We start from the raw sequence: 26,791 nt of genomic DNA, 5'->3' as shown, positions 1-26,791 counted from the left end.
TCACTTAATGATACATGGCTGGCAGGTTGATGTAATATACAAGCATTTTGCTAATCTAGACAGTACAGAGCTTGCATTTAGCTACTGCAAACCGTTCTTTTGGTTAATATGATTAGACGTTGACTGCAGACCAGTTTAGTAGGGCTAGGTGACATCTATGGATAAATTAGTCATCAAATGTCTCCCATGACTATAAAAAAAAAAAAAATCATAGTCTTGGTCCTGAGCTCATGGATTTAACCTGGGGTTCTCCCACCTGTGAAGCCGCCTCCAAGGAGTTACCGTAGCTCAGAGCCGGAGAAGACTTGATAAGGCAGCATCAGGACGTCTGTCCAGGAAACGTGCTGCAGTCTCCTAGGCTGGAACAAATGCATCTCTTAAGCATGGCCCATCATTTTTATTTTTTGACAGTTTCTAAATGTGCATAGAGACAACCTGGCTCCCTTTGTATTCATGTATTCCGGCACACAACATCTGATTTTCTGCATGGCAGGAGCCAACCAAGCGCCTACTCTCCATTCCCCAGTTCGCCGTTTTAATGCATTTCATGATTTTGTTGCTTTGGTGTGCATTTCAAAATGACACATTTGATCAGTTCTTTAGGTAATATTGATGTTTTGCCCTTTCAAATGTGTCATTTGATTTTCTGATGTTATTCTCCATCTGCTTTGGTAACACTTTCATTTAGTCCCAGCTTTTTATTGGGTCCCCCGAGGTTTATGTAAAGGAATCTGACTTGAGGGTGTTTTATTTTATTGTGACGGTGTTTTTGTCCGTTCTGTGCTCGTGTGGACCCCAACCCCACCTTTCCAAACCACCTCTTCCCTCCCCGCTCCCCCCTCCTCCACCATCCCACCTCTTTCTCCACCTTTTAGAACACTGCGAATAAACTCTGCTCTACAAGAGCCTCATCACGCTAGACCTTCCTCAATAGTATTTAAGTATTTCATTGTGTAAGGCCTATTGCCTTGGATCTGCTGTTCCCTGTGGATTCAATCAAAGAGCAATTTTTAAAAGCAGCTATGGGGAGAGGGCTGGTGTTTTACATTTCTGACAAGTTTTCATTGCCCTTGTTGAAGACATTTGCAAACTGCAATTCCAAATTTTTCAAGGCAGAAACAAAGCCTTAGTAAGGTCTGTTCTTTTCTCATTGTTTGACTTTGTTTTGTTTTCTTATTCCAGCGCTGGTTGTATTTACCTTACCTTCTTGGCAGGTTAATTCCCACATTTCTGATCTCTTAACCTCTTCTTCGAGTACAGTAAATGCAGATGTTAGAGACACACAATGAGGTTGAGAGACAGATTGAAAATAAACACATGCCAGTTTCTTCCTTGTAAAATATCTGAAGGGACCCGAAGAATAAAATAAATAATACAAAATACCTTTGGTTTACGTTTGGAATTGTCATCATTGATTGTATCAAAACTTACTGTGCAGAAGGGCTGTGCAATCTGTGAGTTCATCATATTTAGTTAGAAAAAGTCCCCGACATAAATGTATTAGCTCAAGAATTTTTCTTTTAAGAAAAGACATTGTATTATAAATAAGACCATCAAGTAAGCTGATAGTAACTGCTTCATTTATTTCACTGGGATGAGTTAAGGATTTATTCATTAGAGGGAATGAATAAAGTTACAGGATTATGAAAATCATTGGATCTTCTACAGTGGCAAAGTGGAAGGGAGGCAGACAAATTCACAGAAGTCTAGCCTTTGGCATAAATGTAAATCAACCAAGTTTGTCTTTAGGATTCTTCCACTTTTCTGTCTTCTTCTCTACATAAGTGGTGTATCTGATGCCTCTCTTAAGTTCCTGGTAAAATTGTATAGTGTGATGAGGAGAGCATTCATTTTGACTTAAAAATAACTAGTATCTTGATCCAGAGCTAGAATTTTGATATGGACTCTGGCACCATCCAATTGCATACCTAAACTTCATGACTGATTTCCACATCTAAGAAAAATTAGATGACATTGCCTATTCCCCAGGAGGAGGCTGATGTCATTCCTGGTATGATGGAACCTGCCAAAAATGGAATCCAAGGACATGCTGCATTAGTATGGGAGTTAGCCTGAGATCAGCAATTCTGTCCGTGAGGAACAGCATCGTGGGGGAGACATGTTATAAGCTGAGCCAGGACAGCTGTGTGGACAGATCCCACTGGGGAAGGAAGCAGTTCGCAGGTCCACATGGGGAAGTTGTCTATAACTTAAGGATGATGACTGGATATAAAGACACCAGAAGGAGAGACAGGAGTGTGATGGCTCACACATTTCTTCAGGAAATTACTGGCTGGCTGCTCTTATCTTTCTATTTGACCACTTCCTTTAAGTATAAATTTGTTTTGATCCCTCTAGACTTCCAAGCTTTGCTTTTTGTTAACCCTAAAGAAAGACTGACAGGAGGATATTTTGATTCTTCACAGCACATGACCCCAGCAGTGAGCCTCCTTGTTTCAGCTATCTATCTCTTTACTAGAAGAGAAACTCCATAAATACCGTGGTGCCTGGCCTCCTTTTTCATTTCTGCATCCCCAACACTAAGAGCAGAGGTTGATTCACACTTCCCACTTAGTAAATATGTGCTAAATGAATACATGACTTATTGTTGTTGCTCTGTTGCTCAGACGTGTTCAACTCTTTGCGACCCCATGGACTGCAGCACGCCAGGCCTCCCTGTCCATCACCAACTCCCAGAGTTTACTCAAACTCGTGTCCACTGAGTCGGTGATGCCGTCCAACCATCTCATCCTCTGTTGTCCCCTTCTCCTCCTGCCTTCAATCTTTCCTAGTGTCAGGATCTTTTCAAATGAGTCAGTTCTTTGCATCAGGTGGCCAAAGTATTGGCGTTTCAGCTTTAGCATCAGTCCTTCCAATGAATATTCAGGACTGATTTCCTTTAGGATGGACTGGTTGGAACTCCTTGCAGTCCAAGGGACTCTCAAGAGTCTTCTCCAGCACCACGTTTCAAAAGCATCAATTCTTCGATGCTCAGCTTTCTTTATAGTCCAACTCTCACATCCATTCATAACCACTGGAAAAACCATATCCTTGACTAGACGGACCTTTGTTAGCAAAGGAATGTCTCTGCTTTTTAATATGCTGTCTAGGTTGGTCATAGCTTTTTTTCCAAGGAGTAAGCATCTTTTAATTTCATGGCTGCACTCACCATCTGCAGTGATTTTGGAACCTCCCCCCCAAATAAAGTCTGTCACTGTTTCCACTGTTTCCCCATCTATTTGCCATGAAGTGATGGTACCGGATACCATGATCTTAGTTTTTTGAATGTTGACTTTTAAGCCAGCTTTTTTACTCTCCTCTTTCACTTTCATCGAGAAGCTCTTTAGTTTTTCTTCGCTTTCTGCATAAAAGAATTTTTAAATTACATAGTGACTTGGGGACATAAAGAACCAATGACCACTGCATCTTTATAGTGTATATTGCTGTTCCTAGTCGCTCAGTCATGTCCAATTCTTTGTGGCCCCATGGACTGTAGCCCACCAGGCTCCTCTGTCCATGGAGATTCTGCAGGCAAGAATACTGGAGTGGGTTGCCATGCCCTCTTCCATGGAATGTTCCCAACCCAGGGATCAAACCCAGGTCTCCTGCACTGCAGGCAGGCTTTTTACTGTCTGAGGCACCATGGAGACCCATAGTGCATGTTCAGTTCAGTTCAGTTCAGTCGCTCAGTCGTGTCCGACTCTCCGCGACCCCATGAACCACAGCACGCCAGGCCTCCCTGTCCATCCCCAACTCCCGGAGTTCACTCAAACTCATATCCATCGAGTTGGTGATGCCATCCAGCCATCTCATTCTCTCGTCACCTTCTCCTCCTGCCCCCAATCCCTCCCAGCATCAGAGTTTTTTCCAGTGAGTCAACTTGTCGCATGAGGTGGCCAAAGTCCTGGAGTTTCAGCTTTAGCATCAGTCCTTCCAATGAACACCCAGGACCGACCTCCCCCAGAATGGACTGGTTGGATCTCCTTGCAGTTCAAGGGACTCTCAATTGGTGACTGGCAAATAGCTGAATGAATGACATTCTTTTTCTATTAAAAGTTGTGAGATTTTTTTCCTGTTTTGACTTACAGTTCCTTGAGAGTAAGTTGAAATATTTTAAAATGTTATTTGTATTTTTTTCCTGTTCAATTATTTGCATTCTCTTGAAGGCAGGTTATTTATATCTTGTACACTACTGTCTGTTTTCCTTGATGTGAACATTTTCCCTGATGAAAGACAAGGGAAATGCCAGATAGATATTTCATAATTGGGCCATTTGACTACTTTGCTATTTTAAGCACCAAAGATTTTGTTTTGAGCTAAGGCTGTATATGGCTCCACAAATACCTTTTCACGATCTTATGAATTAAAGGGGCATAGTATATGAGTATTTCCGTTTCTTAATTAAGAGATTGAATCACCAGCTGAGTGTTTTTGTCTAGAGTGAGGGAGCTATGGGAGTTATAGTCCATCATAGCCCTCTTTGGAGCATTAACCCAAGGAAATTTTTGTTTTGAAAGGACACACAAGGATGACAGAAAATAAGTGTGGAGTCGTATTTCCAAACATGGACAAACTCTCCTTTTGTTGGAGATCAGGTGCCTTTTTGCTGCAGGTGCATTGGCACTATTCTTTGATTAATCCATGCTGGACGGGCCTCCTGGCTAATCTCATTAACTAATAGTGCTTCTGGGTAATTAGCTTGATGTGTGCAATTATGCTCAGATTTTCGGGTTTTTTTCCCTCACTTTGGTAGCTTTAGTATGTATTTAATGTTTGGAGTGCCCTGGCCCTTTGAGAGATTGAGCAAAATGCCCAAGTCTTTTCCCATCAAGAAAGCATGACAGTCTACCTGGCAATGGAATTATCTGATGTTCATCTTCTAAGAAACGTCTTACTGCCAGAAATGTCTCAGTGATGCTCATACAGACACACAGACCATACACACAGTCCAGATGAGGAAATCTGGAAGCACTTTCAGAACTATCCATTTTGGCTGAAGTCATGAATCTCCCAGTTTCATGATAAAATTTCTTACTAGAATTTAGCTTCATGCCCTGAACTAGAAAGAAATTCTGCATAGTAGACAACTGTGACTGCCATGTGGAAACAATATAAAATCTTTGGTCATTTAAAGATCTGTTCTCTTTCTGCAAAGAACCAAGAGATCTGAGCTGTTGTCTCCACTCTGCCACTATCTAACCTTGTGACTTTGGGCAAGGCATTTAACCTCTGTGGCACTGAATTTATGTATCTACAAAATGAGAAATCCCCTTCAATATGTCAATATGTTTTAAGCTCCTATGGTAAACTGGCCCTGTGCTAAACAGGAGACATCATGAGTGTGTGAGAAAGACTCAGCCCAGGTTGAATTAAATTATTTTTCTAAGATTCTTTCAAACTCGGCAACGTTATGATTCTACTATGAAACATTTTTCCCTTTTTCCCTTCCCAAATCCCCCAGGAAGTAAGGAAAAAAAGTGAGCATATTGGGAAGCTGAGTACACCAAAATGTTTGAATCCAGTTGAAGTTAGTGGTTATTCAGAGCAGTAGGCATGTCATCTGTTCAGTTCAGTTCAGTCTCTCAGTCGTGTCCGACTCTTTGCGGCCCCATGAATCACAGCACGCCAGGCCTCCCTGTCCATCACCAACTCCCGGAGTTCACTCAAACTCATGTCCATTGAGTTGGTGATGCCATCCAGCCTTCTCATTCTCTGGCGTCCCCTTCTCCTCCCGCCCCCAATCCTTCCCAGCATCAGAGTCTTTTCCAGTGAGTCAACTCGTCGCATGAGGTGGCCAAAGTACTGGAGTTTCAGCTTTAGCATCAGTCCTTCCAATGAACACCCAGGATTGATCTCCCTTAGAATGGACTGGTTGGGTCTCCTTGCAGTACAAGGGACTCTCAAGAGTCTTCTCCAGCACCACAGTTCAAAAGCATCGATTCTTCGGCGCTCAGCTTTCTTCACAGTCCAACTCTCACATCCATACATGACCACGGGAAAAACCATAGCCTTGACTAGACGGACCTTGGTTGGCAAAGTAATGTCTCTGCTTTTTAATATACTATCAAGGTTGGTCATAACTTTCCTTCCAAGGAGTAAGCGTCTTTTAATTTCATGGCTGCAGTCAGCATCTGTAGTGATTTTGGAGCCCAAAAAACAAAGTCTGACACTGTTTCCACTGTTTCCCCATCTATTTCCCATGAAGTGATGGGCATGTCATAGGCTTTCATTTTGCCTTATTTTTCAACCTTCCCCGTTATTATCCTTAATCTCACCCATTGTGATTCTGGAAAAGGGACTAGAAAAAGTTGAGATTAGGCATTTTAAACCTTCAGTCTTTCCATGCGTCTAGGAGCCAGATTATTCATTCTTCCAGTGACAGCAGGGTACCCACCTGAATTTAAACCCGGAACGTATATCTCTGGCTACAGAGTGATGATCCTCAGCTGCTGTAACGAAACCATTTCATTTCAGGGCATTTTAGCAACCTTGCCTAAACCAGTGTTGTCAACTAAATAACCCTTATGGACATTAATGGAACCTTTGAAATGAATTGTACTATTACAGAAACTTATCACTTCTTGTTATTGCTTTTATAACCTGGAGTTTTGTTTTTCCTGGATCTGTTGCAAAAATAACAGAGAGCACCTTAGTTATGTGCTAACACTTGCCTTGATATGATCCTGTATAGCCCTTTCAGGGAGAGAACCGTCAACCATGACTCAGAAGAAATTTACAGCTAAAATGCATTATTGTCTAGCCACTGATGGCCTATCAGCCAGGTGCTGAAGGTCTGGAAAAGTTGTGTTTACTGTCTCCCCTGAGCCAAAGCTGGTTTATATTAATGACCAATGCACAGCAAATATATTGGATTTTATTCTCCCCTTTAACCTGCCTCAGTAATAATCTTAATGGGAAAAGAAGCTCTCATAATCTCTCTCAGAGGCCTGTGTTCCTGCCTCTTTCAGACAGTTTTCCCCCACACTAAGAGCTTGTGGGAGACAGAAACAGAAAGCTCAGTGATTTTCTTTCTCTTTTATATTAAAAAAAAAGGGAGTGTTTGAGTGCCTACCAAAGACAGGAATTGACAATAAGTCAACTTGTGTTTTTTCATTACTCAGGTTTAGTCTAGAGAGAGATTTCTTTTTTCTCTAAACTTAGTAAATGAGATACGTTGGATGGTTCTCTAAATAGCTAAGCATTGGAGCATTTATATTGTTATTATTATTTTTATGCATGCTATTTTCCCTTAGCAATAGAAAAGAAAATAAATAGTCTTTTCATTGCCAGTTCTATTTTTGTTAAGGGCTTAACTAGAAGATATATCTAATCATAATGAGCAGAGCATAAAGAATATTAAGATTAAAAGTACTTATATTTTCCTTTATCCTCTCAACAATCTCCAGATGGATTTCCTAGGGGTTGCCTTCTAAATCTTCTTACACAGTAAGCTGTAAATCCCAGATCCAGCAAGCTTCTGGTTTGGCTGAACATAGCCTTTCATGTACAATATGTACTGCCTGAATAATGGCAAAAAATTATTCAGAGGATAATTACAGCAATTGATCCTGAGATGCTTTGTAGCGTCCTTCACAGATCATTCTTCAAAGCCTCTTGGAGAAATGGTGTCTGTGGAGTCCTCTAGAAGTAGAGAGCTTCTAGAGCCTAGTGTAAGATAGTCTGCAAGAGTCAGACACCTGAAAGGATGGGAGTTAACCCTAGAACTCATGCCAGAGGTCAAAGACAGCTCAGAGAACCAGATGATTCTGAGAGTCAGGACATGACAATTCCCTTGATCCCCTTCTCAGACCACAGCCTCCATCTCAGATGTTCTAATACACCTGAGCCTTTAATTATACATTGCTCTGTAATTTCTGAGGAGCTCTCAAAGGAGTTACCCTACATGACTCTGAGCATCTCCCTATAAAGTGAGAGGTGGTGAGCCATTAACTTTGCCATATGAGGAAAATAATGATGAGTGGTCAGATAACTTTGCCAGGATCACAGCTTTGGCAAGTGATGGCACCTGGGGAGAGCAGGGTCTTCCGATCAGAAGGCCAGTGGACTTTGCTCCCTGACAACCCCTAAACAGGAAGCAAAGCTCACACTTGGCACTGTGGGAAAATGCCACAACCATGCTTCATATTAGCATCCTTCCTACCAAAGAGGAATTATCGGAATCCTTATCCCTCCCTTTACTATCACTTCTATACACATACACTTCCATGTACACGCCTCCACACACACGGACACGCACACACACACATGCACACACCCAGCTCCTCTTTATTTTTTTCAGTGGTCCTTCCTGAGGCAGAAAACAGACGGGCAGCTGAGCAAGCATACCTGTATTGGATGTAGAAATCAATAGAGACAGTTATTTCATAAACGGCTCCACTAGGCACTGAAATTCACAGTTTAGAGACAGTGGGAGGCTGGAGGAGGAGGAGTTTTGGAGGAGGCAAGTGTATCCTTTCTCGATGACAGCTTGTTTGCCAGAATACCTGAAGCCTTCACAATTGGCTGTAAAAACAGTACCAGGTCAGATGCTCAGATGGTGACATTTCAATTTTTATATTCCTGAAAACTTATTATGATGTCTGGCATCAGAACATTTTATATATAGTTATATATACATCATAGCATGTTATGAGTATCATATACTTTATAATGTGTATTTAAATTATTTCAGAAACATTCTATATTATTACATAATAATTATTTTTTAAAAAACTATACGGCTTTTAATTAAGCTATGGGTGTGGTTTCAGACTGAATTGAATGAGAGCTTGGTAAATAGTAATTATGGCCTGAGAGAAAAGACTGTGATGGAAACAAAGAAAGTATGAAAATCAGATAGTGACTGACTTCATCTTGTCAATTAATGTAAAACAGAGATGCCCAGATTTGTACCACCAAAGCATTAGCTGGCTGTTAACCTTATTTACCTCCATTTTTTATCAGGGTGTTTATTTTCCTGTAGAATCCCCATGAAAAATAACACAGTCGTCTATTTGTTTTATGATTTGTGTACCTCCAAACTTTCATTGTTGTCCAGTCGCTCAGTCATGTCTGACTGCAGAACGCCAGGCCTCACTGTCCCTCACCATCTCCCAGTTTGCCCAAGTTCATATCCATTGAACCTTAAATTCACCAACGTTAAATTATCACAATTAAAATAATCAAAATTTCTCAATGACTCTGCAGTTAGGACAGAGGTTTTGTAAAATGAGATTGGATAAAATATGTATTTGTATATGTATGTGTTTAAATTTGAAAGAAGTTATTTCTGAAAGTGAGAATCTAAAGTTTTACTTTCATACAACTTCATCTAAAACTTAATACCTAAAGTTACTGTTCCTTTTTTCTCTATCAAAGTGAAGACAACGCTTCTTACTGGGAAGAGACGAAAGAGTGTGTGTGCGCATTACAAATACCAGGATACAGAAAAAAGGAATTGCCGTATTCCAATAAATCCTTAACCAATTATCACCGCATTCCACTATCCATCTGTATCCTTAGGGACATGCACAGTGTTAGCATCCATAATTCCAGCCCTAAAGCAAAGGTGTTCATCTGTTTTGCTCATGGCTTGATATGGTTTTATCAGTGACAAATGTGTTTAAGTTCTTCTTCAACCCCTTTCTAACTTAGAACCATACATAATATCTTATGAACTTATGTATTCTAATTGGCAAGATCCATTTCAGTGTAATTACTCTGAAAAGTATGACCAACCTAAACAGCATAGTAAAAAGCAGAGACATTACTTTGCTTACAGAGGTCCATCTAGCCAAAGCTATGGTTTTTCCAGTAGTCATGTATGGATGTGAGAGTTGGAACATAAAGAAAGTTGAGCACCGAAGTATTGATGCTTTTGAACTGTGGTGTTGGAGGAGATTCCTATGAGTCCCTTGGACTGCAAGGAGATCAAACCACATAATCCTAAAGGAAATCAACCCCAAATATTCATTGGAAGGACTGATGCTGAAGCTCCAATCCTTTGGCCACCTGATATGAACAACTGACTCATTGGAAAAGACCCTGATGCTGGGAAAGACTGAAGGCAAGAGGAGAAGGGGTCTACAGAGGATGAGATGGTTGAATGGCATCACCGACTCGATGGACATGAGTTTGAGTAGGCTCCAGGAGTTGGTGATGGAAAGGGAAGCCTGGCATGCTGCAGTCCTTGGGGTCGCCAAGAGTCAGACATGACTGACTGGCTGAACTGAACTGACTTTGAAAAGCTATCCATCTTTTTGTTATGCTACTAATTCATGGTGTAGCTAGAAGAATGCTGGATTAAAAGCTAGGTAATAAGGCTTCTAGTTGTGCATCAACTACTGATTACAAAGTGTGTCCCTTTTCAAATCACTTCCCCATCCTATTCTCTGTTTTCTCATTTATAATGGAGGCTTGGTCCTCTCTCAAATTCCTGCTAGCTCTAAGATTATGATTCTATGGCTTCTATGCCCCAAATCTTGGAGGACTTTTAGAAATTATCTTCTGTCCGTTATGATATATTCTTTTGAATTTCCTCAATAGTTGAAACTTTTTTCCCATTGAAAGCAAATTTGATTTGAAACAGCTAAAGATCATTAAGATCTGAGCTGAGGGATTCATGTGCTTGATCAAGCTAGTTATGAGCCTTTTAGATTAAAAATGAGCTGTGACCATAAACTAATAAGATTGGTTTTCTCAGTGTTTCATGCAAATCAACTTTGAGAAGTCTAGCTCAAAGATGAGTTCCAGAAAGAATTCAAGTACTGACAACTTAAGAGGCCTGCTTTGAAGGGGAAATATCCTTCCTTTGGCCAAACATGTCATATGTTGGGCCAAATTCAAAGTAGTATGGTAACTACCGAGGACTTTCTAAGTTGCTGTTTGTATAAAGCCAAAGCTAAAGTTAAAAATCAGTTGCTGTGTAAGGTAGTATCAAACTCTTTACTATAAGAGGTATAATAGATTTTTAAGAGGCTATTCATGCCCATGTTCAATCTAGATTAAGTACATTAGATAGCCATGTCACATCTTTTCCCAACTCTTAGAAGATAAGAAGTCGATAAACTGAGTCTCATACTGGTTAAGTAGCCGATCACAAAGCTAGTAATTAGCTCAACTCTCCTGAAGAAAAGCCTCTCTGATAAAAAGTGTTCCATGGTATACTGTTGTTATAATTTGAGAAATTCAAGAAGTGGTGAGAAATGATGGTTTCTCCTTGGTCACACTCTGACCTTATCTAAGTCTGAGCTGCTCCAAAATAGAGTCAGAGATGAACACATGGGTGCCAGCTGTTTATTTGAGAATAATATCAAAGGAAATGGGTGTGAGGGGGTGGGGAGAGTGAGGCAGGGAAGAAGAATCGTCTAGGTTGCTGCTATTGGCAGTGAGGCTCTGCCCTGTGGTTCACTCCAGAAGCGCACAGAGTGCCTCATGCAAATATCCATCCTAGAGAGGGAGGCGTGACCAGTTACCCACATATTTCTGTTGGCTCAGGGTTGCCCCTGGTGGTGGCAGCTTTCTGAACCACTGACATCCACTTGGGCACAGGCTGAGCAGGGTGTTCATGCGAGAAAATCCAGGAGCTGAATGCAGAAGATGTGAGCAATAGTTCATCACCAAAGTGTAAAGGACAGAAAGAGAAGCTTGCTCTTGTGGAACCGTCCAAGCTGGCTGCTTCCAGGACATCTGCTCCAATATCCACAAAGTTCATGCAATTGGAATTCCCTTTCTCTCACCCTTGGATGCCCTCCTTCTCTATTGAAATTTCACTCACCCTTTAAGGCACTAACCAAGAATCATGTCCTCTGTAAAGCTTGTTTCTCTGGCCCCGACTCTTCCCTCTGACTTCCCACTATAACTTGGTTATAAGGCCATTAGATATTCCGTTGATATCTCGGAAATGCTTGCAGACTTGTTTCCCTCTCTAACTTGGAATTCCTTGAGGGCAAGATTTGCACCGTTTATTTCTATAACCCTAGCACAAAGCCAAGATTTGTGTAGATAATCTATACATTTTTAAATTATTTATTTTAATTGAAGCATAATTGATTTACGATATTACATTAGTTTCTGTTGTACAACAATGTGAATCAGCTCTAAGTATACATATACTCCTGCCTCTTGAGCCTCCATCCCATCCCCAACCCCATCCTTCCCCTCTAGGTCATCACAGAGTACCAGGCTGAACTCTCTGTACTATATTGAAGCTTCCCACTACCTATTTGACACATGGAAGTATATGCATATCAATGCCATTCTTCCAATTTGTCCCACCCTTCCCTTCCCCGCTGTGTACAGGAGTCCATTCTTTATGTCTGCATCTCTATTCCTGCCCTGCAAATAGATTCATCAGTACTATTTTTTTTTTTCCTGCTCTACACATTTTTATTGACTATGCCTGCAATGCAGGAGATGCAAGAGACTCAAGTTCGATTCTGGGTTGAGAAGATCTCCTGGGGTAGGAAATGGCAATCCACTCCAGTATTCTTGCCTGGAAAATTTTATGGACAGAAAGAGCCTGGTGGGCTACCGTTCATGGGGCTGCAAAGAATTGGATGTGAGCGACTGAACTGAACTGAAGCGACAGAGCACATGATATAACAACACATTTTTCTTAATGATATAAAGGAACATTGAATATAAATAGCCACTTTTCATACTTTGGTAGATTTTAATCCTGACCTCTTTCTGCTTTCACCTCCCTGGACTAAGACAGCAGGGTCCTAACACTTTCTATCATTTCTGGTAGCCTTCCCTGGACTCTCTCCAGACCTCTTTGATCTTGAGGTACAGCATCCAGAACTCCTGAGAGTTTCCCAGGTGACACTGCACCACAGTTCTCCATACCAGTGCGGTCCTGGCATCTGTTTCTCTGCCTTTCACCCCGCGGCAGCCCCTTCTAGCTCATCGCTGGCGATCGCTCTGATGCCCTCTGTTACACTGAGTCATAGACAGGCCTCTGTTTCCTAATGGACTGCAGACCCCCGAGGGGAAAGCAGTTGTCATCTTCATTTTCCTATTCCTACAAGGCAGAGAGGAGGACATAGCAAACAGTCAAAGACAGCCACTTTCTCATATAATGGTGACAGTAAGAAGGACGATCAACAGAATCAATGGTCCCGTATTCACGGCTCTCTGAGTCCCCTGCATTTATCTCATGTCACCCTCACTACAGCCTTGGAGATGATCTTAGTGTTCTTCCCTTTTCACGGATGAGGAAACTGAGGTTCAGCTAAATTAAGGGACTTCTCTGTGATTATGCATCTAGCAAGTCATGAGTGACCTTAACCAAAGTCTGTGCAGCCATAAAATGCTACATGAACTATGAAGAGTTCTTGCAAAAGATGGAAGTGAGCCCAGGGATCATCAAGGACAACCAGAGAAGATGTTTCTGTTTTGTTTGTTTATATCACTGGTTTTCAACCAAGTGTGATTTTGCCCTCAGGAGAGATTTGACAATGTTCAGACATTTTTGGTCCTTGTAGCTGCGGAGGGGGAGGCATGCTCCTGGCCTCTGGCAAGTAGAGGACAAAAAACTCTCCTTTGCACAACGAAGAATCATCTGGTCCTAACTGTCAATGGTGCTAGGTTGAGAAGTCCTAGTTGAAATGAAGAAAAAAGAGACTGAAGTGAGAGGAGAAACTAGGTCTAACAACACAGATGCAAGGCTGGGATAAGAACTTGGGCTTTCTGCCTCTGTATCCCAGGCACTCCACCAGGCCTGTAAATCACGCTGGCTCGTGCTAATCTGTGGAGAAACCAAGTGTGAAAATGCTTTGTGAACAATCAAGTTCCTACAAAGGTTTTATCTTATTCCCCTCTAAATTCCTTAGGTTGTTTTTTTTTTTTTTTTTTTTTAAACACAGAGTGGCCTTTTGGGATGGTGTGGTACTCCAGGTTAATGCCTTTGGAGAGGTTCTGTCCTTCTGGCCTTAGTACTTGGTTTAGCTCATTAAAAATATAGGATTTGTCGACATGGGTCTTATTAATTGTCTGAAGCATTTCTGGACATCTTAGTTTTGATGTCTTTAAGTGATTCTGATGTCTGACAAGACCTCTCATCTCTGGAACTCACCCAGGTCCTCTTGGATGCACCAGCCCAGACCTGGTGCTTCAGTTTGGCACCTCCCAGAGTTATGATCCCTGCTGACCTTTGCATCTGGATCTCAAGTCTTGCTGCAGACACTGCTGGTTTCAATGGCTTATACGGTCAATGATACTCTGGATGGGACTCTATTCTCCTTGAGACCCTATTCCCTTCCCACACCCCCTGCCCAACAAGAGAAGCAGAATGGATATATCTTTCACAGTGAGGTTGTGGAAGGTCCACTTTTCAATCAACTTTAGAGGACCTCACTCAAATATCCAGCATCATCTTGGTAATTTATACGCTTCATCCATGAATTTCTCTGTAGCCTTTTGAATTTCTAACTATGTTCAGCCTGTAATGGATTACAATCAGGCAAGAAAGCAAGTAATCAATAATATAAACAACTAAATAAATAAGAATTCTGCAATTTACTACCCACTATAGGATACAGACATGCCAAAGTAAATGATCCAAAGTTCAACAAATGGGAACATCTCCAACTATGGTGTTGATCTCATCTACACAGATATAGAGGGATCTGTGTATTACTGGGTATATATATGTAGGAGAGGTGTTGTATGTAATGGGGAGAAGGAGGGCGGAACACACACATTTTATTCCATTGGTTTTGCCCCCATTTCTCCCAATGGAACACACTGAAATGCACAGGATAGAGTGATCTGTCCTCAAAATATCAGCCTGCCTTGGGGAAGGCCAGAGTTTGTAGCCTTCTGTGCTCTATCTGATATCATCATGCAGGTCATAGCAAACACTGCTGCTTCAAGATCCCAGGCAGACTGCAAAGCACACAAGTTCATTTGTCTGCTTCTTCAATCTCTCTGAATTCCTATCCCATCTTTTTCTTTGCGTCCAACATCACAGACAATAACAAATATTGAGCACCAGTGATGACCTGACTTCAGCAGGTGGCCTCCATGACCCTCAGAAAGGACCCGAGTCCTCCTCAGCTACGAAGACCCCAGGTTCCTCTCTCTGCGGTATCCAGGAAGGATCTTTCTGAAGCATCTTGCAAATGTTCACTAGAGTTCACTTTGGAACTAGGGCCAAAGATAAGCCAGAGTCAACAGAAGACTAACTTTCATTGAAGCTATTGTGGACATTCCAAACGTTGGTGCCAATCAAATTCACCGTCTTTCACATCTTTGTTGTTAAATACTGCCAGCAAATTCCAGCCTCAGTGGTCATCTACTTTTCCATTCTAGTCTTTTCATTATGAAATTGTGTATATTTTTTCTTCTTACCAATTTATCCTACCTCAGGTGCCCTTTTTCCAAAAGCCATCTTGAACCCCAGTTTCAAAGTAAATAAACTCCTCTATATCTGAAATTCCTCCACAGCCCTTTTCTTCTCTCCCTAACTTTGAGTGGATCCTGGCAATCACTCAGGAACTCTGGGGTCTAGGGTGGATGTAAAGAGCTCTGGCTCTGGGTTCAAATCCCAGTCCTGTCACTCATGAAGTATATCACCTTGGGCAAGGTACCAAAAGCTTTTTAGCCTCAGATTTTATACTAGTAAATAGAAGGAAAAAACTCCATTGGGATTATTATGAGGATTAAATTAATATATGATGAAACACTTAGAACAGTGTCTATCACATTGGAAGATTTTGAAAAAAAAAAATAGTGTTTAGGGAGTCCAGGTAAGACTCCCTACATTCCATGCAATTCAGTACTTATTCTGTTGGAGATTTTCAACATCCTTTCAATTATGCCTTCTCTTCCCCAAGCCATTACTCCCTCACTGTGCTCTAAGAAGTACCCTTTGCTACGAGACTCATCCTTGCAAGATGCATCCCTCTCCATTCTTCTTATCCATGCCATAACCTCACATTCATCCAGGACTTCTGCACTGTCTCACAATACTTCAGTTTCAAGTACCATCTTCAAACTGTACGATGTCCATGATGGTATGACTTGCTTAATCTCCTGAAAAACCATATCTGTCTGTTGGTTCATCTCCTCAGCCTCGACACCTCAGCTAGAACACTGCTGGAGGTAAGGACATAATTTGCTGCTACTCATGTGTTGTGAATCAGTGCTAAATGCTCCATTTTGAAAGAGGTTCAGATTTTTGCTCAAGAGCACATAGATAGTAAATAATTATACCCAGGTCTCCTGACTTTGTTCCAGATTCAGGACTCCTGACTTTGTATTGCATAGTTGCCTTGAAAGACTTTCCAAAGCTCATGCACATTTGTTTGGCATTTTAGCACCCAGAAGAATCATGTAACATCATCTGAAAGCTTGAAGCATTTAATGTCGGCTTTCTCTTCTATAAATTATTTTTTGTATAAATAGTTGTCTTTCCTTGTCAAATATGTAGTTTTTCCATGAGAAATCTATAATTCTTTATCTCCAGCCTTTGGGGGAATATACTTATATTCCCACTTCTCTGAGCAAAGGGGTGCATTTTATCATGGCTACAGTAAAGGGGAAAAAGAAAATCTAAGCCCTCAGCCCAGTAAGGTTCCTACTATCTGGGGTTTAACAGCAGACTGATTATCATTCATGACACATCAATTTGTTAAGGGAAGCACTGAGACAGGTAATAAAATTCCCACTGGGAATGAGGTTGGGTGTGAGAGCTTGTCGCTGGTTTGATATAGTTTTTATTTTCTTTTTGAGTATGATAGGGATGGCAGATCATTGTCCAGGAGCCTAGCTGGACAAGAAATGACCAGCAGTGTATTTCAAGGAGAAATTGATGATATCTCCTCGGGCACGGGAAGTGGAGAGGTGGTTTAGTGTTTGGCCCCAACCACGACTTTCTGAATAACCATTCATTAAAAGTGATGGTGAGCATATGCCTACCTGACATCCTCACTTATAGAAAATCAAAGTAGAAGACAAAAGCATTTATTTTGAGAAGACATGAAGCTTTGGAAGTGAGGCTCCAAGGCAACTTTTCTATCTCAATTAAATAAAGTGATTTAATTATTATTAATTACTTACTGAAGACCTGCTATGTATATGTACTAAGAAACACTGAATTTAACAACAACAACAAAAACCAGCTTCTTCCCTTAAGGAATTTACAGTTTACTTTCAGTCAGAGAAGAAACCAAACAATTATGTTTGGTTTTATAATTATTCGTATAGATTATATAGGAGAACTCAGTAAGTGCCTGGGGCATTTAAGATGTTTCCATCTGGGAGTTCATATTCACGTCAGTAGGGATAAATGGCAGAGAGGCAGATTTATTCAATAGTAAAAGGAAGATTTTAGTGTGTCCAAAATTGGAGTTGGCTGCCTTTGGAGATCGTGAATGGTTCATCCCTAAAAATAATTCAAGGAGGAGTTGGAAAAATACCTTCAGGGATGCTGAGAATGAAGGCCCTCTTTGGGGACAGGAGTGTTGGTTATTTCCTGCAAGCTTCTTTCTGTATCTGATCGTCTCTTATTACAGCGAAGAGTCCCCAAGGAGCAATTTTTACTTAGATTCTCAGAAGTTGATGTCCACCCCTTTCTTCCTCTGCAGTCATAGCTCTCAAAGTCTCTGAGAGGTTTCCATCAGAATCAGATGCAGATGAGAGAAGAAAGAAATATTATTGTGCAGCAGCTGGTGCTCCATCAAAACAGAGGCCTTGTGAAGTGACGGCAGACATCAGCAATGGCCAAAGCCCGGCCTTATTTGTAGGTTTGAGTGAAAGGTAAATACTGTACATGCACATTCCAATTAAGGCCAAGACTTCCCAGCATGCACAGCTCTGCGTCTCATCCCCCTTGTCAGTGCCGCCTCGGCTCTCACGTTTTCCGTGGTGCTCTTCTGGTTACGAGTGATGCTACGCTGACTGAAATGGATGGAGTGCCAAGCTGGCTGTAGGGCATAGGGATTTGATCTGCCGCATGGCTGGAGCCTGGACTCAAAACATACTACAGCTGTATTTGCCTTTGTCTTTAGTGGCTGACTAGAGTGTTTAGACCAGAGATGGTGATGTGGGATTTAGGATTACCTGTGAAGGGGCTCCAGCCCCACTGTAGTACAATAGTGGATGGTAAGGAGTGAAACACTCCATAAAAATGCTCCCTTCTCAATTTCATCCATGTCTATTAAGCATCTGTTGGGTTAGGAGGAGAGATATGATCTGTTTCCATCAGACACATTTCTAACATAGATTTCTGAGTGGCATAAAGCTAATGCTTTTTTAATAGTCTCCTCTACCTATTACATAATGAAAAAAATTGAGCACGTGCCATGAGCATATGACTAATGGCCCTTAGAGAAAGTCCAATCCTAGTTTTGATCTTTGAGAGATGAGGACATCAAAATCTAATGCAGCTAATCATGTCAAAGGCACAATCAATAAACATACCCTGATCTCACAGTGTAATTAAGTCTCCATAAGTTCATTTTTAGACCAAATCAATCAAAAGTAGTCAACCTGATTAGGAATTAATTCAGCAGTATCATTAATTTAAAAAAAAAAACCACAAGACTTATTTTTCAAAATATGAATATCTTGCTACTTAAAAATTATCTATTCTTAGTTCCTTAAAATATCTTTATATCAATACACTCAAATAAAATTTGAGGTATTTCCCTGGCAAGAGTATGACTTTTCATCACTGCAAAAAACAATAATAAAACTATTTTCTCCTCTGTATATTTTTTTGGATGTCCCATAATTTACTCTGAAGCGATCTTTAGGTCGTCCTTGGGACATGTAGATGTAGTAGGTAAGGACTAGGCATGGGTCTGGATTTCAGTTTGTGGCGTGCTTTGGCCAAGGTCAAGAGTAAAGAAAGAAAATAGAAACAGAGATGGGGAAACACAGGGTTAAGCTATGCATGAAGTATGGGCTTTGCCTCAGGATTTTTTACTTGAGTTCTAGTTAAAACTTATTTGAATTATCAGCTGATTTTTCTTCTAAATTTTTCCCCAATATACCAACCAAAATTGATGTTTGCCTGTATTTTTATGTGTGTGTGTGTGTTTGCACATGAACACAGGCTCTTTTCATAACTAAGACAACTATTAACTGAGGATTTGTTTCTCAATGGATATAGCTAATCCAGGCTTCCCTGGTGGCTCAGATGGTAAAGAGTCTGTCTGAAATGTGGGAGACCCGGGTTGATCCCTGGGTTGGGAAGATCTCCTGGAGAAGGAAATGGAGACCCACTCCAGTATTCTGGTTTAGAAAATCCCATGGACAGAGGAGCCTGGTGGGCTATGGTTCATGGGGTCAAAAAGAGTTGGACACAACTGAGCAACTAACGCTGGATAGCTAATCCAACAGTAAAGTCTCAAACAGCGTGTTAGAATTTGTTGTGCACCGTCTTTCACTCTCTGAGTTTCATCTGGATAATGGCAGAAACTTAACACCACGTCTTGGGAAGCATCAGCATGCAGTGGACAGAGGGATGAAACTAATATTCATGTTACTACTATGTAACTATTAACTGACAAAGACTGAGGCCATTCGCATATTTGATATCATTTTTTCACAACATTAACAATGCCTATCTCTCAGCATAGCAGTTTATATTCATACTTCTTCGAGAAGGTAACTGAACTTCAAGAAACTAAGTAATTTCTTTAATATTTCAGGGCTATTAAGTGGTAGTCAGGGATTTATTTGAACCCCTGGAAACCAGGAATGGGAATCTGACATTATCAGAGAGAACTCATGGGTGACTTGGGAAGGCTGGAGCTGCAAGGGGTCATGACCAATGTTTAGCACAGGAGTCATTCGTAGGTGGTCAAAAATATCATTGAATGAGTGACTTGGAAATTCAGAGCAATCAGCTTAGCTCTGACAGAATGAGGGAACAATGTGGCGTCAGGTCTAGACCTAGAAGTGCTTAGGAGTTCAAACCGGACAGGGACCAGGAGTCAAATAGCAATGACTTGATTGTGCAGGCCATGTTAAAAGCATAAGAAATCAGCCAATTAACAAAATAAGGAAATAATTGAACCATAAATATATAAGATTCAATTCAGAATCAACTGAGATTTATTGTGTAATCACTATGTGCTAGGTTCTAATTTTTCTGCACATTTTTAGCTTTCTTATTTCACCTTTATAGTAATCATTTTTCATAGTTGGGGAAATTGAAATTCCTGAAGGTGTGACTTTCCCAAGGTCACAAACTAAAAAATAGTGAAGTCACTGTTTGAATCCAGGTCTCCAGACTCTCTTCAATGTCATTAACATAACCAGCACGGTCCATTTTCTGCAGGCATCTTACCTGACCGCTCAACAGCATCGAGCGTTACTTGACTTCCAAGACAGCATTCCCTCTTGTTTTCCTTTGACTTATATCAACAAGCATCCTCAGTTGCCTCTGTCAGTTCCTACTCATTCAAATGATTTCCAAACATCAGAGTGTTCACAGTTCAGTCTTTGTAACTTTTCTCTTTCTTGTTTATTTTCTTGATGTGTTTGTCTAGTACCATGGCTTTCAGTACCATCAGGACAACTCCAAATTTTAAATCTCTAGCAGAACTCTTGCCTCAGCTCTCTACAGCTCTCTGATGTGCAAAAAAAGCCCTCAAATTGCAACTTTTCAATACTGCTCTGCTGATATTTCCCAAACTTGGTTGCACTTGCTCTGTCTTCTATCTTGGTTAATAACAACTTGACTCTTCCAGTTGCTCAGGGCTCACACCACAGAATTATCTTTAATACTCTCACTTTGTCCACGACTAATCTGTCAGACAATCCTGCCCGTTATGTCTTCAGAAGATGATTGACTATGTCTTGCTACTCCCACAGCTATCTTCTTAACCCAACTCACTGCCAACACTTTTGGATTATTGCAGAAACTTTTCCTAGTCTCAATTTCCCCACCTTTAGCCTATTCTTCTTTAGCCTCTTGATGAAAGTGAAGAGGAGAGTGGAAAAGTTGGCTTAAAGCCCAACATTCAGAAAACTAAGATCATGGCATCCAGTCCCATCACTTCATGGTAAATAGATTGGGAAACAGTGGAAACAGTGCAGACTTTATTTTTGGGGGCTCCAAAATCACTGCAGATTGTGACTGAAGCCATGAAACTAAAAGACGCTTACCCCTGAAAGGAAAGTTATGACCAACCTAGACAGCATATTAAAAAGCAGAGATGTTACTTTGCCAACAAAGGTCCATCTAGACAAGGCTATGGTTTCTCCAGTGGTCATGTATGTATGTGAGAGTTGGACTATAAAGAAAGCTAAGCACCAAACAATTGATGCTTTTGAAATGTGGTGTTGGAGAGGACTCTTGAGAGTCCCGTGGACTGCAAAGAGATATAACCAGTCCATCCTAAAGGAAATTAATCCTGAATATTAATTGGAAGGATTGATGTTGAAGCTGAAACTCCAATATTTTGGTCACCTGATGCGAAGAGCTGACTCATTTGAAAAGACCCTGATGCTGAAAGATTGAAGGCGGGAGGAGAAGGGGACGACAGAGGATGAGATGGTTGGATGGCATCACCGACTCAATGGACATGAGTCTGGGTGGACTCCAGGAGTTGGTGATAGACAGGGAGGCCTGGTGTGCCATGGTCCACAGGGTCGCAGTCGGACACGACTGAGTGACTGAACTGAAGTGAACTGAACTGAGTTGAGGCTATTCTTCATAAAACAGCCAAAGTAATCTCATAAATAGTAAATTATGTGACTCTTCTGATCACAACTTATTTACTCAGAATAAAAGGTGGAGTCCTTTTAATGATATTCAAGACTCTACATGATCTGGCATCATTAAACCTAAAACTTCCACCTTGAAGACTTTACTTGTATTATTACCTCTGCCTGGAACATACTTCCCCAAACATCCGACCGTTTGCTCCTTCATCTTTTTTAGGTCATCCTTAGCTGGCAAAGGACTTCCTTGGTGGCTCAGATGGTAAAGAATCCTCCTGAAATATGGAAAATCTGGGTTTGATCCCTGGGTTGGGACGATCCCCTGGAGAAGGGAATGGCTATCCACTCCAGTATTCTTGCCTGGAGAATTCCAGGGACAGAGGAACCTGGCGGGCTACAGTCCATGGGGCGCAAACACAAATGAGTACTAAGAATAGCACAGAATGACTCACACGTTCACTTTCACACTTTAGCTACACTGTATGCTGTCTTCACACAAGCAACTCCTTGTGTCCCTCCTCTGTTATTCTCCACAACACCTGTCACTGTCTGGCGTGGTCTTTACTTCATGTACATGCATTTTCAGTTGGCCCTTCTCCCCTTATTAAATGTTAAGACCAAAAATGGAAAAGGCAAGGTGTTTTTACCATTTTGTTTACATTGCATCCCTAGAGAAGGGGATGGCACAAAGGAGAAACACTTGGCATACAGGTGAAATTTTAAAATATATATATATATAGCTTCCCTGCTGGGTCAGTGGTAAAGAATCTGCCTGCAATGCAGGATATGCGGGTTTGATCCCTGGATAGAGATCTCCTGGAGAAGGAAATGGCAACCCACTCCGGTATTTTTGCCTGGGAAATCCCATCAACAGAGGAGCCTGGCGAGCTACAGTCCACATGGTTGCAAAAGAGTTCGACATGACTTTATGACTAAACACACACACACATTGATTGAATGAATGGGCAGGAGGGAGCCCTAAGAATTTAGCTGTCTGGAAGGGGCGTGGTGTATGACACGTGGTGTATAACCCCTGACAGGTAGGCAACAGCCTAAGCAGTTTCAGTATGTGCATCAACGTGCCGCCTAACATTTTCAGTCTTCAAAAGCTCTCCCACACTGCCCACAGGATGCTCCTATGCCTCAGGAGAAAATACACGGATTTTCAGAGGCCTGATAGATCATGGACCATGCGCGCACTTGTAAAAGCTGTGTGAACAGCTGACAGGAACCTGGATTCGATTTCTTGTGTGATGGTGCACAATTGCAAACCAAAAACAGAAAATAAAAATAAATAGCCATGAGTGTCTTTTCACGGAAAGCCCATTACCGCCGCGTCGTCGTGTCTTGCCTCCGCCCACACAATTCCGCCCCGAGAAGCTGCTCTCCATTTTTGGGAGATAGCACAACCAAATAGAAAGAGCGTGAGTACAAGAATCAGAGAGTCTTGGCTTCAGACTCTGAGTGTATGCCTTGCTAATCCCAGAAACTTAATTTTCTTGATCCCTTTGAGCCTCCATGCTTATTTGTAAGACAAGCAAGATAAAGGACACTTTATAGGGTAATTATGAAGACCAAATTATATACAATATTACATACAAGTTACAGACGTGTGCACTCACGCTAAGTCGCTTGAGTTGTGTCCATCTCTTTTCCACCCATGGACTGTAGCCCTCCAGCCTCCTCTCTCCATGAGATTCCCCAGGCAAGAATACTGGAGTGGGTTACCATGCCCTCCTCCAGGGGATCTTCCTGATCCAGGGATCCAGCCCATGTCTCCTGCAGCTCCTGCAATGCAGGTGAATTCTTTACTGCTGAGCCACTTGGGAAGCCCACAAGATATATATAAAATATAGATAATATATAATGATATACTGTATATTTGATTGGGACTTGATATTGTATATATTCTATATATCATATCAAATATGTATATTTTATTGGCACTTGATGCATGCTCCTTAAAATTTGGTTGGCATTAAGTGCTGTGAGATAATGGAAAACATATATATTGGTCTCTGTCCCTAGTTCCTGCCACAGAACTCCTAAAACCTTTATAACTCCCTAGCCATGAAATTAAAAGACGCTTACTCCTTGGAAGGAAAGTTATGATCAACCTAGATAGCATATTAAAAAGCAGAGACATTACCTTGCCATACAAGGTCCATCTAGTCAAGGCTATGGTTTTTCCAGTGGTCATGCATGGATGTGAGAGTTGGACTGTGAAGAAAGCTGATCGCCGAAGAATTGATGCTTTTGAACTGTGGTATTGGAGAAGACTCTTGAGAGTCCCTTGGACTGCAAGGAAATCCAACCAGTCCATTCTAAAGGAGATCAATCCTGGGTGTTCATTGGAAGGACTGATGCTAAAGCTGAAACTCCAATACTTTGGCCACCTCATGTGAAGAGCTGACTCACTGGAAAAGAGTCTGATGCTGGGAGTGATTGGGGGCGGGAGGAGACGAGGATGACAGAGAATGAGGTGGCCGGATGGCATCACAGACTCTGTGGACATGAGTTTGAGTGAACTCTGGGAGTTGGTGATGGACAGGGAGGCCTGGCGTGCTGTGATTCATGGGGTCCCAAAGAGTCAGACGCGACTGAGCGACTGAACTGAACTGAACTGAAGTGATCATTTATAACACTAGAAGCATCTTTTGTGCTAATATTTGGCCTTTGACCCCAGTTCCTGATACAGAGTTTCAAACTCCCTTGGACTTTCCCGTTCTTTTGTTCTGATAGTAGCGTCTTTTGTTCTAATGAGGGTAGGCTCTTTCATGGAGGCTGGTCACCAGAGAAAACATGCCATGAATAGACACTTGGACTTTTCAGCATCCCTTCACATCCTTCAGAGAGAGTATTAAGAATCAGTGATGCGTCCATGATGATCTCTGTGTGATCCCCAAAGTAGGGGGACTGGAGAGCTTCTGGGCTAGCAAACACTGGGAGGTCCTTGGCTCGTGGTGCCACCTAAGAAAGCGTAGAAACAACACCTCTTCCCACACATCCCCCCATGCCTCTCTTCCATCTGGATGTTCACCTGATCTTTAACCATATCCTTTTATCATAAATTGGTAAATGTAAATAAATTCCTTTCCCAAATTTGGTGAACTTTTCTAGCACGTTCATTGGACCTGAGGAGGAAGGGGCATGGGGATGTCTGATTAACAACTGGTAGATCAGAAAGAAGCACAGGGCTTTCCTTGCGTGGTAAAGAATCTGCCTGCCACGCAGGAGCCACAGGAGACACAAGTTTGATCCCTGGGTCAGAATGATCCCCTGGAGGAGGAAATGGCAACCCACTCCAGTATTTTTGCTGGGATAATCCCATGGACAGAGGAGTCTGGGAGGCCACCATCCATGGGGTCACAAAGAGTCGGACACAACTGGATGACTAAGCATGCATGAAGGTCAGAAGCACAGATAACAATCTGGATTTCTGTGGCATCTGAAATGGGAGGAGGCAGTTTTGTGGGACTGAGCCTCTAATCTGGTGGAATCTGATGCTATCTCCAGGCACAGTTGAATTAAATTGTAGACCTTGCTGGTGTTGCAGAGAGTGGCATGTGTCGGAAAAATCCCCATACAACTGGTATCAGAGGTGTGTGTGTGCTAACTGTGTTACAGTAAAGGGGAAACAGGAAGAGTAGAGTGCAGGTGTCTCCAATAGTGCCAGATTTATATATATATATATATATGATTATATTGTGTGTAATATATATCATTTAATGTATATAATGTAAATACATATATTGTATAATGCATATTAGACACATACAGACACATGTATGTTTGATTGGCATTTAGTGCATTCTTCTTAAAAGTTTCAAGCTCTCTGTTTAAGAACAAGTATTTACAGAAAAGCAGAGACTGATAGCCTAATGTAACATTAGACTCATCTCTTCTCATAGGTGTTTAACTAACAGGGATCTATGTCCTGAGAAAACACAGATACACCAGTAGGAACTATTTTAGAGTATGTTGCGAGGTCTGACACATTCATTTAACATATGTATTGTAGAATAATTTCTAATTGTCATCCAGTTTCTCTTTTTCTTTGTACAGACAATTTCAATGGCAGCTGAAACAAGTGGGAATCCAGAACCCCACCAGGCTCACTGACGTTGGCGAGTGGTTCTGGTACATGCGCTGGTATGATACTCTCAAGCTGGTTGTCCCATCAGCCCTTCCCTGTGCACAGAGGTCCTTTCTGCAGGAAATCTCCTGGAAGTGGTTCTCTTCAGCTGCTGCCGACTCCAGCGTTACTGCTGCCTCTGGAATGCCAGCTGAGGCTTCAGAACACCTCAGTAAGAACGAAGACAAATGTGGTCAACAGCATCTCAAGGAATTTATCTCAACTTGTGATGTTCATAGGTACCATCGGGGTAAGCAATGTGACTTGAAGTCCAGCTCAAAGGAATGAAATTTGAAACTTGTATATAAAAAGTAAGGCTTCCTAGGTTGCCTAGTGGTAAAGAACCCACCTGGCAAAGCAGGAGATATAAGAGATACTGGTTCGATCCCTGGGTAGGAAGTTCCCCTGGAGAAGGAAATGGCAACTCACTCTAGTGTCCTTGCCTGGAGAATCCCATGGACAGAGGAGCCTGGTGGGCTACAGTGCACGGGGTCACGGAGAGTCAGACACGACTGAAGAAACTTAGCACTCACATATAAAAAATAATGACCTTTTCATATTCCATCTTTTAAAATTTCTACTCAATTTATATCTTTTTTTTTTAGGTAATTAATTTATTTTTTATTGGAGGCAAATTATTTTACAATATTATTTGAGAGACAACATCTCTTGGCAATCAGTGGATAAAAGTTGTGCTCTTAATTCATTACATTATCTGCTCTATTTTTTTCCCCAGTTCAGACTCTGTCCATTGTTATAGCAACAACAAAAATAAGTGATGTGGGCTTATTAAGAAAGGAGGCACAGTGACCCTCTGGGGAGAAACCTTCATTCAATTTAAATGGGTGTGCGCTCTGACAGATATTTGGTGTTTGGCCTGTCTGATGAGCCTGGACTTTCCAAACTTGTCTGCACGTTGGAATCACCAGAGAAATTTTTGATTCCTATGTTCTGTCCAACTCGCACATCCATACA

Source organism: Moschus berezovskii, chromosome 17 (genome assembly GCF_049115385.1).
Source record: "Moschus berezovskii isolate FMDL1 chromosome 17, NW_MosBer_1.0, whole genome shotgun sequence".
Taxonomy (NCBI): Eukaryota; Metazoa; Chordata; class Mammalia; order Artiodactyla; family Moschidae; genus Moschus; species Moschus berezovskii.
The sequence above is the reverse complement of the archived record's forward strand: the minus strand, read 5'-3'. Positions refer to the sequence as shown.